This window comes from Cervus elaphus, chromosome 21 (assembly GCF_910594005.1).
Source record: "Cervus elaphus chromosome 21, mCerEla1.1, whole genome shotgun sequence".
Taxonomy (NCBI): Eukaryota; Metazoa; Chordata; class Mammalia; order Artiodactyla; family Cervidae; genus Cervus; species Cervus elaphus.
Genome location: NC_057835.1, coordinates 37,261,845 through 37,275,964, shown reverse-complemented (window position 1 = coordinate 37,275,964; position 14,120 = coordinate 37,261,845). Strand labels below are relative to the sequence as shown.

The window sequence follows — 14,120 nt, the reverse complement described above, 5'->3', positions numbered from 1 at the left end:
AAATAAATTGGTAATCTGTAGTAATCCTCACCTTTTCTGGTGTATACTGTAGGCTTCAGTACCTATTCCCATTTCAGTGAGGATGGAAGGGAACATTCAGGCCAAAATGATCCAACCCTGTTGGGAGGAAAACAATTAAAATTCTACTCATAGTTTTTGGGGGCCTTTTATTTTGGGGAGACTGGTTGGTTGACAGGTTGGCATGTTCTAGTCTTGGTGGGAGTCATCTCTGAGCCTTTCTTTTATGTTTAAGAAAGAGTAATTTCTCCCCAATACATTGCTATTTCTTTTCTCCCCTCTAATTCTCTTCAAGACTGTTACTTTGTGTTTTTGGCTGAGCACCCTAGTTAAAGCCCTAGGACTTCTGCAGGAGCATTGTTTAAAAGGTCACCTGTCCAACCACAGGTTGTCTTCTTAATCAAAGACAGAGGAAACCTTACCTTTGCCCTCAAGAAGCTCACAATCTGGGGGGATGTGTGTGCTCAGTCATGTCTGACTCTTTGCAACTCCATGGACGGTAGCCTGCCAGGCTCCTCTGTTCATGGAATTTTCCAGGCAAGATTACTGGAGTGGGGATCTTCCCAACCCAGGGCTCAAACCCACATCTCCTGTTTCTCGTGCATTGGCAGGCAGATTCTTTACCCCTTGAGCCAAATTTTAATATAAGCTAGTCATGATAGTGATCATTTGCATATGTTGTGTCCAAATCCTTTTTTCCTATCACTTGCCAACACTTTAACTTTTCTCCAGTCTGCTTTATGTCTGTATCATTCTGATGAAACTCCTCTTAGGAAAGTCATGAGCGATTGTTGCTTTAACTCAGGTAGATACTGTGCAGCTCTCACTAAGGGGCCTTGAGTAGTGCTGTCCAGCCTCTCTGTCCGGGAACTCCGTCTCTCAGATTCTGTGCTGGTTTCCCTCCCGCCTCTTAGGTAATTTCTTCTCATTCTCCTTGGTTAGTTCCTTTCCTACATAATTTTTAAAAGGAGTTCCTTGGGGCTTCATCCCAGACTCCCAGCTTTTTGTCCTTTAAGCCGCAGCAGTGGGTTTGAGTGGTGGTGTCAGGTTAGCGCCTCCAGGTTTAGTGTCTTCAGTCGCCTCCCAAATTGGAGGCATGTGCATTCAACCACATCTGAGTTAGTTTTTCTTCTAGGTCTGTCTCTGTGTGAGAATACTGCTCTCTGAAGAGTTAGTGTTTTGTGATAGTTGCATTACTATATTAACTCTGATCATGGTGAGTGAGAGACAGACTTGAAAGGAATGGTTGTATGAGATGTGTGAATTTGATGGGTATTTTATTTTTCATCATATCACACATATCAATTGTATATGTGTACCTACCTGTAGCTTGGGTGTGTGTGTGTATGCTCAGTCATGTCCAACCCTTTGCAACCCCACAGGCTGTAACCTATAGCTTAGGAGTTTTTAAATAGACGGTATATCCTTTTCTATGTATCTATTTTAATTGTAGCTTACAAGTTTTTAATACTTGGTATGGATGAGAAGTTATGAAGTCATAAATTTCTTCACTTAAAATTGAAGTATAGATGATTTACAGTTTTATTTAACTTTCATGTTATAGCATAGTGTTTCACAGTATTTGAAGATTACACTCCTCTTGTAGTTATTATGGTGCTTCCCAAGTGGCAGAGTGGTAAGGAATCTCCCTGCCACTGCAGGAGACACAGGAGATGTGAGTTTGATCCCTGGGTTGGGAAGATCCCCTGTAGGAGGAAATGGCGACATAAACAAGAATTCTTGCCTGAAAAATTCCAGGGACAGAGGAGCCTGGCTGCTACAGTGCATGGGGATCACAAAGAGTCAGGCACTGCTGAGTGACTGAGCACGCATAAGTTATTGGAAAGTATTGGTTATGTTCCCTATGTTGGGCAGTATATCTTTATGTATTTTATACATAGTAGCTTGTACATCTTAATCCCGTACCCCTATCTTTTTTTTTTCATGGAAAAGCATTTTACTTTCTTATTTTTATTTTTATTAACTTTTATTGGAGTATAGTTGCTTTGCAGTGTAGTGTCCCTGCTGTACGGCAGAGTGAATCAGGTACACACATATATACACCCCCTCTCTTTTGCATTTCCTTCCCTTTTAGGTCGTTACAGAGCGTTGAGTAGAGTTTCTTGTGCTATACAGTATGTTCTCATTAGTCATACATTTTATATATAGAAGTGTATATATGTCAGTCCCAATCTGTCAGTTCATCCCATCCCCTCTTCCCCACTTGGTATCCATATATTTGTTCTTCACATCTTTTATCTCTATTTCTGCTTTGCAAATAAGTCCATTTATCATTTTTCTAGATTCCACATAAAAGTGAAATTATACATATGTGTTTTTCTCTTTCTGACTTACTTCACTCTGTATGACAGCCTCTGGGTCTGTCTACACCTCTGCAGATGGGACCGTTTCATCCCTTTTTATGGCTGAGTAATACTCCATTTTACAGTTCAGTTCAATCGCTCAGTCGTGTCCGACTCTTTGCGACCCCATGAATCACAGCATGCCAGGCCTCCCTGTCCATCACCAATTCCTGGAGTTTACTCAAACTCATGTCCGTCGAGTTGGTGATGCCATCCAACCATCTCATCCTCTGTCATCACCTTCTTCTCCTGCCCCCAATCCGTCCCAGCATCAGGGTCTTTTCCAATGAGTCAACTCTTTGCATGAGGTGGCCAAAGTATTGGAATTTCAGCTTTAGCTAAACACAACTCTTTTTTTTTTTTTTTTTTTTTTAATTTTTTTATTAGTTGGAGGCTAATTACTTCACAACATTTCAGTGGGTTTTGTCATACATTGATATGAATCAGCCATAGATTTACACTTATTCCCCATCCCGATCCCCCCTCCCATCTCCCTCTCCACCCGATTCCTCTGGGTCTTCCCAGTGCACCAGGCCGGAGCACTTGTCTCATGCATCCCACCTGGGCTGGTGATCTGTTTCACCATAGATAGTATACATGCTGTTCTTTTGAAACATCCCACCCTCGCCTTCTCCCACAGAGTTCAAAAGTCTGTTCTGTATTTCTGAAACACAACTCTTTACTCATGCCTCTGTTGACAGACGTTGAGGTTGTTTCCATGTCTTGACTCTTGTAAGCAGTGCTGCGGTGAACACGGGTGTTCGTGTATCCTTTCAGACCATGTTTTTCTTCCAATATATGCCCAGCTCCCTTACCCCCATCTTGCCCTTTCCTACCTTCCCTCCCCCTTGGTAACCACCAGTTTGTTCACTATATCTGTGTGTCTTTTTTGTTATATTCACTGGTTTGTTTTATTGTTTTAGGTGCCTTGTATAAAGAGTTCATGGGTTAGGAATCATTGAACTGTTTAAACAAAGAAAGAAAACATAAGCTTGTCTATAAAATATATATAGAAGTATATTGTCTAAAGTATATTCATCAGTTAACTTACACATTATTCTTCTGTAGATTAGATGTTATTTTTAGCACCATTAACTTAATATTTGGGAAAGAATTTTACCTTGTATATGTAGTATACTTTCTTTACCTTATTAAGGCCTTTATGGATATTTTATCTAAAATATGTGTTATATATATATATAAATGCAGTGTCCTATTCAGTAATCTGAAGTAGTTCTCACAGGTAAATCTTGAAAGTAAGGCTTTCCTCTTGATGTTACATGAATTGAAACAGGCCAAGGTAAAGGTGTTTTCTGTTCAGTTGCTTGGGAGTTTTTGTACTTTTCAGCAACAAGTGGAAAAATTATTGGCTTGAACTGTTGAAAAATCTCAAGTAATTTGATCAGTACCTCTAGCTTTCTCTTCCTTTCCCCGTGTGTCCTCTTCATTTCTATCAACGTGTCTGACTGGCTTGTTGACTGAGCTGGTGCTGGCTAAATTACAAAGAAGACCTACGTTGGAACATGAAGTATGGTGACTCCCCTTTTATTAGTTATCTTTCCAGTGGCTGGTTCCATGTACTCTGTAGTCCATCAAAAATCAAGTTGGTTTCGTTACAGTTAGAAAGTATATTTTTTGCATACTGACACTGGTGTTGATGACTTTCTCTTTCTCTTTTCTCTTTTTAACTTTTTGGCCGTGCCTCACAGTATGTGAGATCTTAGTTCCCCAACCAGTGATCAAACTGCTGCGCCCCTGCATTGGCAGCCTAGAGTCTTTAACCACTGGATCACCAGGGAAGTCCTGATGACTTCCTTTAATTGGTGGCAATCCTGAGAAAATTATGAGGCTACATTTGAGTCAGGAAAAAAATAATGTCCAGATTTATTAACAGTGTCAGCCTGGGTGGCGTGAGGAACACACTGCTCTTGTTGGTACCATACCAAAAACTCAAGGTGGCTGTTTTCAGGCTGATCACATTTTGGGCCACCTTTTTCACATCAAATTGCCAACAATGATAACATTATCGAAGTTTTCATAATAGTCTAGTGGGTAAGTGCATAATAGACTCAGCAGTCAGACTCTGGGTTCAGATCCAGGCTTTGCTGCCATATCAGCTCTGTGACCTTGGGCTTCATCTCAGTTAAGTTTCTGAATCTACAGAGGAGTGATGATAGTGGCAGTACCTGCCTCATAGGGTTGTTAGGAAGATTAAATTAAGTAACACATCTCAAGCCCTTTGCTCAGAGCTCTCAATGATAGTTGTTATTTGTGGTGATATTAAACCCAAACAGCAAGATATGGCCCTTCCCTTATACTACTAGTTAGAAGGTGCTGTCTTAGACACTATTACACACACAACTTCATTTTCTTTCTGGCTTATTTTCCTTCCTCTGGCTCTATTCCTAACTATTCATTTTTTTAAACAAGCAAATAAAATATCAAGTGTATCTCCTTCTAACCCTCCCCTGCCTTTTAGAAAATCATCAACCTATTCCTTTAATGCTGCCAACAATCTTTTTTAAGTGATGTTAGCTCAGTCCGGATTTCTTTTTCTTTTGTTTTTTGTCTCAAAGTAATTGTGTTAGTTGACGCTCTCCTTGGCAAATGCTCACACCACCATTTGCTACTGTTGGTTGTTGGTTTAGTCACTCAGTCGTGTCTGACTCTTGTGACCCCGTGGACTGAAGCCCACCAGGCTCCTCTGTCCGTGGAATTCTCCAGGCAAGAATACTGGAGTGAGCTGCCATTTTCAGTCGGTCCCCACTTGCATTCCCTAACCCAGGATACCACGTATCTGTTTTCTGTCTCTGTGGTTTTACTTTTTCTAGGAATTTCAAGTAAGTGAAATCGTGTAGTCTGTTGTCTTTGTGTCCGGCTTCTTTCTTTAGCAAAATGTTTTTGAGACTCATGTATGCTGCGGCAAACGTTAGCTATCCATTCCTTTTTATTGTTGAGTGGTATTTCATTGTATGAATGTATCACATTCTGAAAAAGATTCATTGTCCAACTGAAACTTTTGAATTTTTTTCAGCATAATTGATAAGAACATTCATGTACAACTCTCTGTATGGTCCTCTGTCCCTGAGATGAATGAAAACACACCTTGATGTGAAATAGTTGGGTTAGATGATGAGAAACTTCCAAGCTGTTTTCCAAAATGACTGTGTTATTGCACTTTCCCACCCGCAAGGGATAAAATGGGAAGGTTCTAGTTTCTCCGTATCCTTGGCAATGCTTTGGGTATTTTACTGGATGGGCTATGGTATTTTGTTTTAATTTTGATTTCCATTTTCCTAATGACTAATGATACCCAATATTTTTTGATGTACGTTCCTTATTATCTATATATATATGTATATATATATAATGTCTTCACATATTTTTCTCATTTAAAAAAATTGAACTGTTTTATTATTGTGAGAGTCCTTTATTCTATGTACATCCTTTATTATATATTTAGCTCTTTATATATTCTAAATACATACATGTTTTCAGATAGTTGTTTTGCCAGTATTTTCTTTCAGTCTGTAGCTTGTGTTTTCATTTGTTAAATTATTTCTTTTGAAGAACAGGAGATTTAACTTTATTATTTTTCAATTTTTTGTTTTATTTGGCTGGGCTCTTCATTGCTGCGAGTGGCTTTCTCTAGTTGCAACCAGGGGTCGCTACTCTTTCTTGCAGTGTGTGGGCTTCTCCTTGTGGTGGCTTCTCTTGCTGCAGAGCACAGGCTCTAGGGCGCGCAGACTTCCCTAGTTGTGGCTGTGGGCTCAGTAGTTGTGGCTCCTGGGCTCACAAGCTCAGTCGTTGGGTTGCACAGGTTCAGTTGCCCTGCAGCATGTGGGGTCTTCACAGATCAAGGATCGAACCTGTGTCTCCTGCATTGGCAGGTGGATTCTTTACCACTGAGCCACCAGGGAAGCCCAGAAGTTTTAATTATAAAGGAATTCAGTTTTGTGTTTTTCTTTTATGGTCTTTAAACAGTTTTTTTTTTTCTTTTATGCCTTTAAGTATCATACCTAAAATATTTTTGCCTAATCCACAGTAATTTTCTCCAACTGCTTTCTTTTACAGTCTTTGTAGCTCTTATTTCTAGATCTGTGATGCTATCCATTTTGAGTTGATTTTTTCCATAGTGCAAGGTAAAGGTTGAGGTTCTTCCTCCCTCTCATATGTATAATCAGTTTTTGGTATCATTTTTTTGGAAAGACTGCTCCTTTCTTCACTGAATTACTGTGTCACCTTTATTGAATACGGATTGATATAAATGTGTGAGCCTGTTTTGGACTCTGTTCTCTTCTGTTGTTTATGGAAGTACCCTACCTCTTTGATTATTATAACTTTATTGTAGGATTTGAAATCAGGTGTTAACATTATCTTTCCGCTTTTAGTTTTAAAGCCAGTCCTCATTCAAAAATGTCTGATCAGGGGATTTCCCTGGCGGTGCAGGTGTTAAGACTGCATTTCTACTGCAGGGGGCACTGGTTCAATCCCTGGTCAAGGATCGAAGATCCTGCATGCTACACAGCATGGCCAAGAAAGAAAAAAAAAAAAAAAAATCCCATCAGGCTCCATGTTTATGCATCTGCCTGGGCGATTATGGGCAGAGAAATCTATTAAGACGTCTCAGGAAAGATCAGTTTTACTTGGGCTAGGGTAGGCTTGTCATTGTACTGAGTTAACTTGTCACAGCTAGCAGCATTTAGCACAATCACACTTGGCAGAATCATAATTATGTGTAATGCCTGCCATGTACCAAGTGCTTTGTGTAATTATCTCATTTAATACTTTCAGGGTGGTGCAGAGAGGACATTATCCTCATTTGATAGTTGAGTCCACAATAACATTTTTGAGGTCACACGCCTAAGCAGCTGGCTTGTGATGGAAATATTAACAGCAGCAGTATTCACGTGAGAGAGCCAGGTTTTGAAACCTCACCTGTTTGATGATCTTAGCCCTAAGTTTTTGTATCTGCTCCAGGCAGCTTTTTTTTTCTATGGAGAGGAGGTTTATCTCTTTGGTTTATACAATGGAAATAGTAGTGGTTGTAAGAGAGAGGACACGTGTATCCCTCTGTCATTTCCTGCAAGGTTCCTCTCTGTCCTTCTGTCACTCTGCCAGGCTCAGGGTAGTCGTCTGCTCCTCTTCCCTTGAAACTCTTAAAGGAGCTTCCTGAAATCTGTCAGGGCTCACAGAAGAGTAGGAAGATGTCCGTTTCTTACAGGATTGTAATTGCTCGAACAGTTGCTTTAAATAGCTATTACTTCCATGGGCAGAGGAGCCTGGTGGGCTATAGTCCACAGGATCACAAAGAGTCAGACACAGCCAAGCATGCACACAGACACAGAGACGGTGACTTAGAAAACATTTTGTAATTCTCTGTTTATAAGTATTTTATTAGTTCTTCTGGTTTAAAGTGTCACACCAAGAAAAAGTAAAAAAGTGTCACACCAAGGTATCATAATATACGGTCTTCATGTTTTTATGTATCGTCTGTCTTCATGTTTTTATGTATCTTTGTTTAGTTTGGATTCATTAGCACTTTTTCCTCCTTATATTAGCACATTCAGAAAAGCCTTTGTGAATGGTGTAGATCAAGCCGTAGTTGTTTAATGTCATCATTTCTACTCATATCACAAGTTTTAACTCTTGACTGTTGCCTAGTGTGATGTCCTTGAGCAAATTAGTTGTTGGTATAGAATTAGAATGGGCTTAAGTAGGTCAGCATAATGAGTATATTTACCCCAGGAGCACTGTAAAGAATTGATGACCCCTATTATGTAATAGTTTATTGCACACTGCTCATGGACTACCACTTGAGGAGAATCTATTCATTTTATTTACTATGATAACTTCTTGTTTGCATATAGATTTCCTTTTGTTTTTCATGAATCATCTCTGCCTGATTCCTTAGCTGCATTTGTTTATATATGCTGGCGTCCAACCTAAGCAGGTCCTGGTAAAAATGAAAGTGCATTTTCCCCCATTTCTTTCCCTTTTAGACCTCTCAGGTTATGAAATCAGATGTTTCTAGTGCCCTAAAACAATGGCAGTTTGAGTATTAAATTGGTAGTTTGAGTATTAAATTAACATTAGTTTTTTTTTTTACTGTTAGGTTTTATTTATTCTAAAGAACAAAGGGCTGAGAAGTAAGTTAATACTCAACCCTGATAATGATTCAGAGTATGAATTATTACAGATTGGTGTCACCTGAAGGGAAAAAAGTACAGTAGCTCAGTTTGTAAAAACATTCCTTGAAGCTGATTAAATCCAGTAAAGACGGAAACCTGCTGCTAGCAGTCGCTCAGTAGCAGTCGTGCAGTTTTCCTTAGATCTGTAATGTACACGAGAGTGGTAAACATTAGTACACATAAAATCTCATAGGCCCACATGACCCAGCAATCCCACTCCTGGGCATACACACCGAGGAAACCAGATCTGAAAGAGACACGTGCACCCCAGTGTTCATCACAGCACTGTTTATAATAGCCAGGACATGGAAGCAACCTAGATGCCCATCAGCAGATGAATGGATAAGGAAGCTATGGTACATATACACTATGGAATATTACTCAGCCATTAAAAAGAATTCATTTGAATCAGTTCTAATGAGATGGATGAAACTGGAGTCCATTATACAGAGTGAAGTAAGCCAGAAAGATAAACACCAATACAATATACTAACGCATATATATGGAATTTAAAAAGATGGTAACGATAACCCTATATGCAAAACAGAAAAAGAGAGACAGATGTACAAAACAGACTTTTAGACTCTGTGGGAGAAGGCGAGGGTGGGATGTTCAGAGAGAACAGCATTGAAACAAGTATACTATCAAGGGTGAAACAGATCACCAGCCCAGGCTGGATGCATGAGACAAGTGCTGAGGGCTGGTGCACTGGGAAGACCCAGAGGGATGGGATGGAGAGGGAGGTGGGAGGGGGGATTGGGATGGGGAACACATGTAAATCTATGGCTGATTCATGTCCATGTATGGCAAAAACCACTACAATATTGTAAAGTAATTAGCCTCCAACTAATAAAAATAAATGGGGGGAAAAATCTCATAGGCATATATTTGCCATGTTTGTATTCTGGGCCGTGCATCTTGGAAGGAAACTTCTTAGGTGCAGTGTAAGTGACCCTTGTGTGGGTCAAAGGAAGTGCATGGTCCTTCATTGCTAAGTTCTTTCTTCTCAAAGGTACAGACCCAGAAGAAACTTGGGGAGCTCTTGCCCTCATTATTGAAAATGTTCAATTCTTACTTTCTTATCCATTCTTACTTCTGCCAATTGCCATAAATAGCATCATTTTTATGGTTATTTTAAAATTTGTTTTGGCTCTGCCATGCAGCATGCAAGATCTTAGTTCCTGACCAGGGAATCAAACCTAGGGCCCTTGAGAGTGAGAGCCAAGTCCTAACCACTGACCCTCCAGGGAATTCCCTATTGCATCAATATGCTCTAGACTTTTTTTTTTAAGTTATTCACTTTTGAATGTCTTTGTTTAAGCAGTTTTGACAGATTTTTATTTCAATAATTTCAAGCCATTCTCTTCCATAGAGGCAAACTGTAAATCACAGCAGAGTAAGATCAGTATGCTAGCTTAATTAATCATTTACTTAAATCATTCATTCATTCATTTGGCAAACATCTCTTCCACGCTGTGTTACCGTGGGGTGGTCATTAGCCTAGGAGTGCCGTGTAAAAATGGGTAGCTCTGGCCTTCTCTGCTTTTATTTGTGAAGTGCTAGTGATGAGACAAGCAGTTACCAGAAAATGTAATGTGTTTTATGTCGAGAACTCAAAACTTGATGGGTAGACACCTCATAATTCACCCTGAAATGTGGCCTTGTGTCTTATTAGTGTGAACAAATAAAAGTTATGCAGCAAGTCTGCTTCTTGATTTACATGGTATCAGTGAGTTATTGAGTAGAGAGATGTTATTAATGAGTATTACTTACATTGGTTATTAAAAATCATACCAAATCTAATGAGTCTGATGGGATTCTGCATTTTTTGTTCATATTTTTTCATTTCTTTTTATTGCAGATTTCTCTTGGATTTGGCTACACATTTATAGATCTTCTGCACTGTGTACAGCCACAGGTGAGTAAGCTTTCCTGTTGGTATATTTTGATTTTTAAGTATAATCAAACATTTTAAATTATTTACAATTGAGCAATATAGTATATAAATAAAATGAATGTGAATTTTAAAATGTCGTACATTTGTCTACATTTATTTTATTATGAAGATTCAGTATCCATGTGTTGGAAATGATATTTGAAGGTAAAAGGACCATAGCTGTTTGTTATGTGTATTTGGGAAGAGCTTACATTTACCCGTTGGATGAGGTAAATTATAATTTCATAGCCTGGCAAAATGTGTATGTTTATTTTTACACATAAATAAAAGAATGGTTGCTATAGATTTTGGCAGCAAATTTCAGTCTTACACAGGTAGATTTAATGAGCAGGCTCTTCTGGTCCAACCAGTCTGAAATAGCTTCTCAATCACTCCTTATCACACAACTCTGATTTATTTTTATCATAATGTTTATGATCATGTGATATATTTTTATTTTTAGTCTCTCATACTAGAATATAAGCTCCATGAACATTGGGGCCACTTTTGTCTTGTTAAAAACAGTATCTGTAGCCCTTAGAATAGTGCTCATTGAATAGGAAAGACTGAATAAATGTTTGTTACAGTAATTACTGGGTAATGGATATTAAGAATTGATTTATATTCAGAGTCATTGAACTCTGCATCTGTAAATACAAACTAGAAATAGTTCTTTATACTTTTTTCTAAATATGAAATTAATTTCTATTACATACTTTTTAAGTATAGAGCTCTTAAATGCTCAGGGAAATTACCTGTGTTACTCAAGTATGATTAATCAGGGTAGAAGTCAGAGGATGATGCTTCCAATTCTGTATTTTGTCACCACCCTAGTAGATTCTTAGGATTAAGTGATGGATAAATCTGACGCAAGTGTGGGAGCTTCTCACCTCCTTACTCCATCACGCTACCATGATGGACATGTTTTATGATAACTTTATGGAGAACAAAGTTTATTGGACCCTAGCTGTCCAGTTTTAATCTCTGAAAACCAAACAAGTTAAAATTTTCCCACTACCTGTCAGTGCCTACAAAGTGTAATTTACTTAAGTTGTGCTCTCTGTAGACTGAGGGTAGTTTGGGGCCGCTCTTCTGCCGCCTGTGTTGATGTGTGAATTCACTATTGAAGCAGCCACGTGCGTAAGCTGACACCGCTGCTACCTGGTGCGCTTGGCGGTTGTTCCCTAAGTGTCCCAGGATGTTAGTCACCACTCTTGGCTTGTTACCTTTCATTTTTGGTATGCATTGTTTTTTGATCTGTTTGACCCTCTTTAGGTACTGGTCTCTCCTTTTGCCATCATGGTTTTTCATTTATAGAAAGAAGTAAGTCTAACCTCTAGGCCTTTTTTTTTTTTTTTTTAAGTTAAATTTTGGGAATTACACAGCCATTTCTTATTTACATCTAATTTGCAAGTGCAACTTGCAGAGATTCCTTTGATAATACTAAATAACAGCAGTTATTACTTATAGCTCCCTCACTGTGTACCAGGCATTATGTAAGTGCTTTTCATTATCTTCAGAATAACAGATAAGGAAATTGAAGCTGAGAGAGGTTAAGTGACTTTTTCAAGGTCATATCAAGCAAGTGGCAGTTTGCCACTCCAAAGACTTTGGTCTTAACCCCCGAGCTCCATTTTCTGCCTAAGTAGCCTTAAATGCAAGCATATTTGTGGCAATAAATGTAATATAGGAACACAGAATTCATATTTGAGGACTTAAAATTAATTTTAAAATCAAATATTTTGGAATATTTTGCTTATATTTCATTAGTAGGTCTTTTAACCTTTATTTCAAACTGTATAACATGACGACTCATTTGAAATTTAATGATGCCCTAAACAATTTAAAGTCCCACTCTGGCCCTTTAATTTCATACTCACTTTTGGGGGGCAGGTGCGTGGGAAAAAGCCATTTGGATTCATTTTGTTGTTGTTGTTTTTTAAAAAATATGGTGTCCTCTGAATCAATTCTTTATTCCTTGCAATATTAGAAATACTATGTTACGAGTGGCATCTGTGATTTGTTGGATAAATCACTTTTACAGAGAACAGGTTGTGTGAAATATTGTGACTATAGAATTACTTAGAACCCTTATCTTGGATGGTATCATAATTTATGTCTCTATGGAGATTTATTTTAATCATTTAAGAAATGAAGTAACATAACTTTGAGATAAAGCAGAGTTGGTCCGAAAAGATCTTCAGCTTTCCTTATTTAGTTTCTTTTCAAGGTTGAGTAGGATGTATAATACAGAAATATTTTGAGTCTCAAATATATAATATATTGTTGTTGTTTAGTCGCTCTGTCATGTCGGACTCTTTTGTGACCCCATGGACTGTAGCCTGCCAGGCTCCTCTGTCCGTGGGATTCTCCAGGAGAGAAATACTGGAGTGGATTGCCATGCCCTCCTCCAGGGGATCTCCCCGATGCAGGGATAGGACCTGCGTTTCCTGCCCTGGCTGGCGGCTTCCTTACCACCGAGCCACCAGAGAAGCCCTATGAGATACTGTACATGAATGTATATTAAAATTTTGATTTGAAAACATGATTAAGTATACTTCTTCACACTTTCATAAAGGATTCTGTCTCTGAGTGTAAATGCAAATTTCAGGTTTGAGTATAGTAGAAGAGAATTCTGTAGTTTGAATTTAAAAAGAATTTTTTTAGCTGCTGGACTGTGCTTCCTAATCTATAGCTTCGTGAGTGTTGCCATTGTAATCTCACATTTTAAGCATTTTTAAGGTTGGCCAATAAAAATTTCTCAGAATTGATAGTCAAAACAGGAGCATTAGATAAATCTATTTTGACAGTGTAGCCTTGAAGTGTAATATTCCCTTTGCTATGGAGACCTGGGCTCACTGTGGAGTCATATATATTGTGGATTTATTTATAAGTTTATTTTCTCTACAATAGAGATATCTAGGGTGGGGACAGAATGGGATGGGTGGCTGAAGGTTGTTCATGCATGCTAGGTTAGATCTCAACTCTTCATTACCAACATGGAGAGAGAGTTCTCCAAAGTACAGTAAAGCATGATATACCTCTTGTGGTATGCTGTATACTCAGTGCTAAACACTAAACAGTATATTAAGTGTATCAAGACATAAAAGAAATTATGTCCCCACTGGTTGAAAATACATTTGAAATGAGTATTTCTTGAACTTTGAATTCCTTCTTTGTTCATAGACATGAAAAGATTTGTGATTAGGTGTTGGATTTAACTGAGAGGTGTGTAAATTCCCATGAAGACAGGCAGCTTGATTTGACTACACATCTGAGAAAACCAGTATTATTCTAAACAGAAATGTAGTATATTAATATTTAAATGCTTTAGGCAAAAATCTGCCAGCATTTAATTGTATTGCTATTTTGGTGGTATTTCCTTCAGATGTCAGCAGTATAGGCACTGTGATTTGGAAAAATAAATATTTTGACAGTTGATAAAATGCCCTCAGCCATTTAGCTATTCAAACTGGAATCCAGAGCCCACCCCCACCCCATGGTTAGAACCGTCTGCTCCTTGTACGTAGAATGGACCCAGGAAAAAACAGGCTTACTGGTAAGTTGAAATTATCTTCCAGTGGGTGTTACTGACACAAAGCCACAGTTGGA

At 38.5% G+C, this 14,120-nt stretch overlaps 1 protein-coding gene across 11 annotated transcripts in view; it reads left to right on the top strand.

Annotated features, from left to right (window-relative positions):
* NCOA2 (nuclear receptor coactivator 2) overlaps positions 1–14,120 on the top strand; it is a 284,225-nt gene that overhangs the window by 93,746 nt on the left and 176,359 nt on the right. For 10 of the 11 annotated variants that reach the window (XM_043879374.1, XM_043879380.1, XM_043879370.1 and 7 more), the window contains exon 2: positions 10,434–10,490. The gene's annotated coding sequence lies outside the window, so the exon portion shown is untranslated. Of the gene's footprint in view, positions 1–10,429; positions 10,491–14,120 lie in introns of those variants that run through there. The other variant, XM_043879382.1, reaches the window with a different exon arrangement.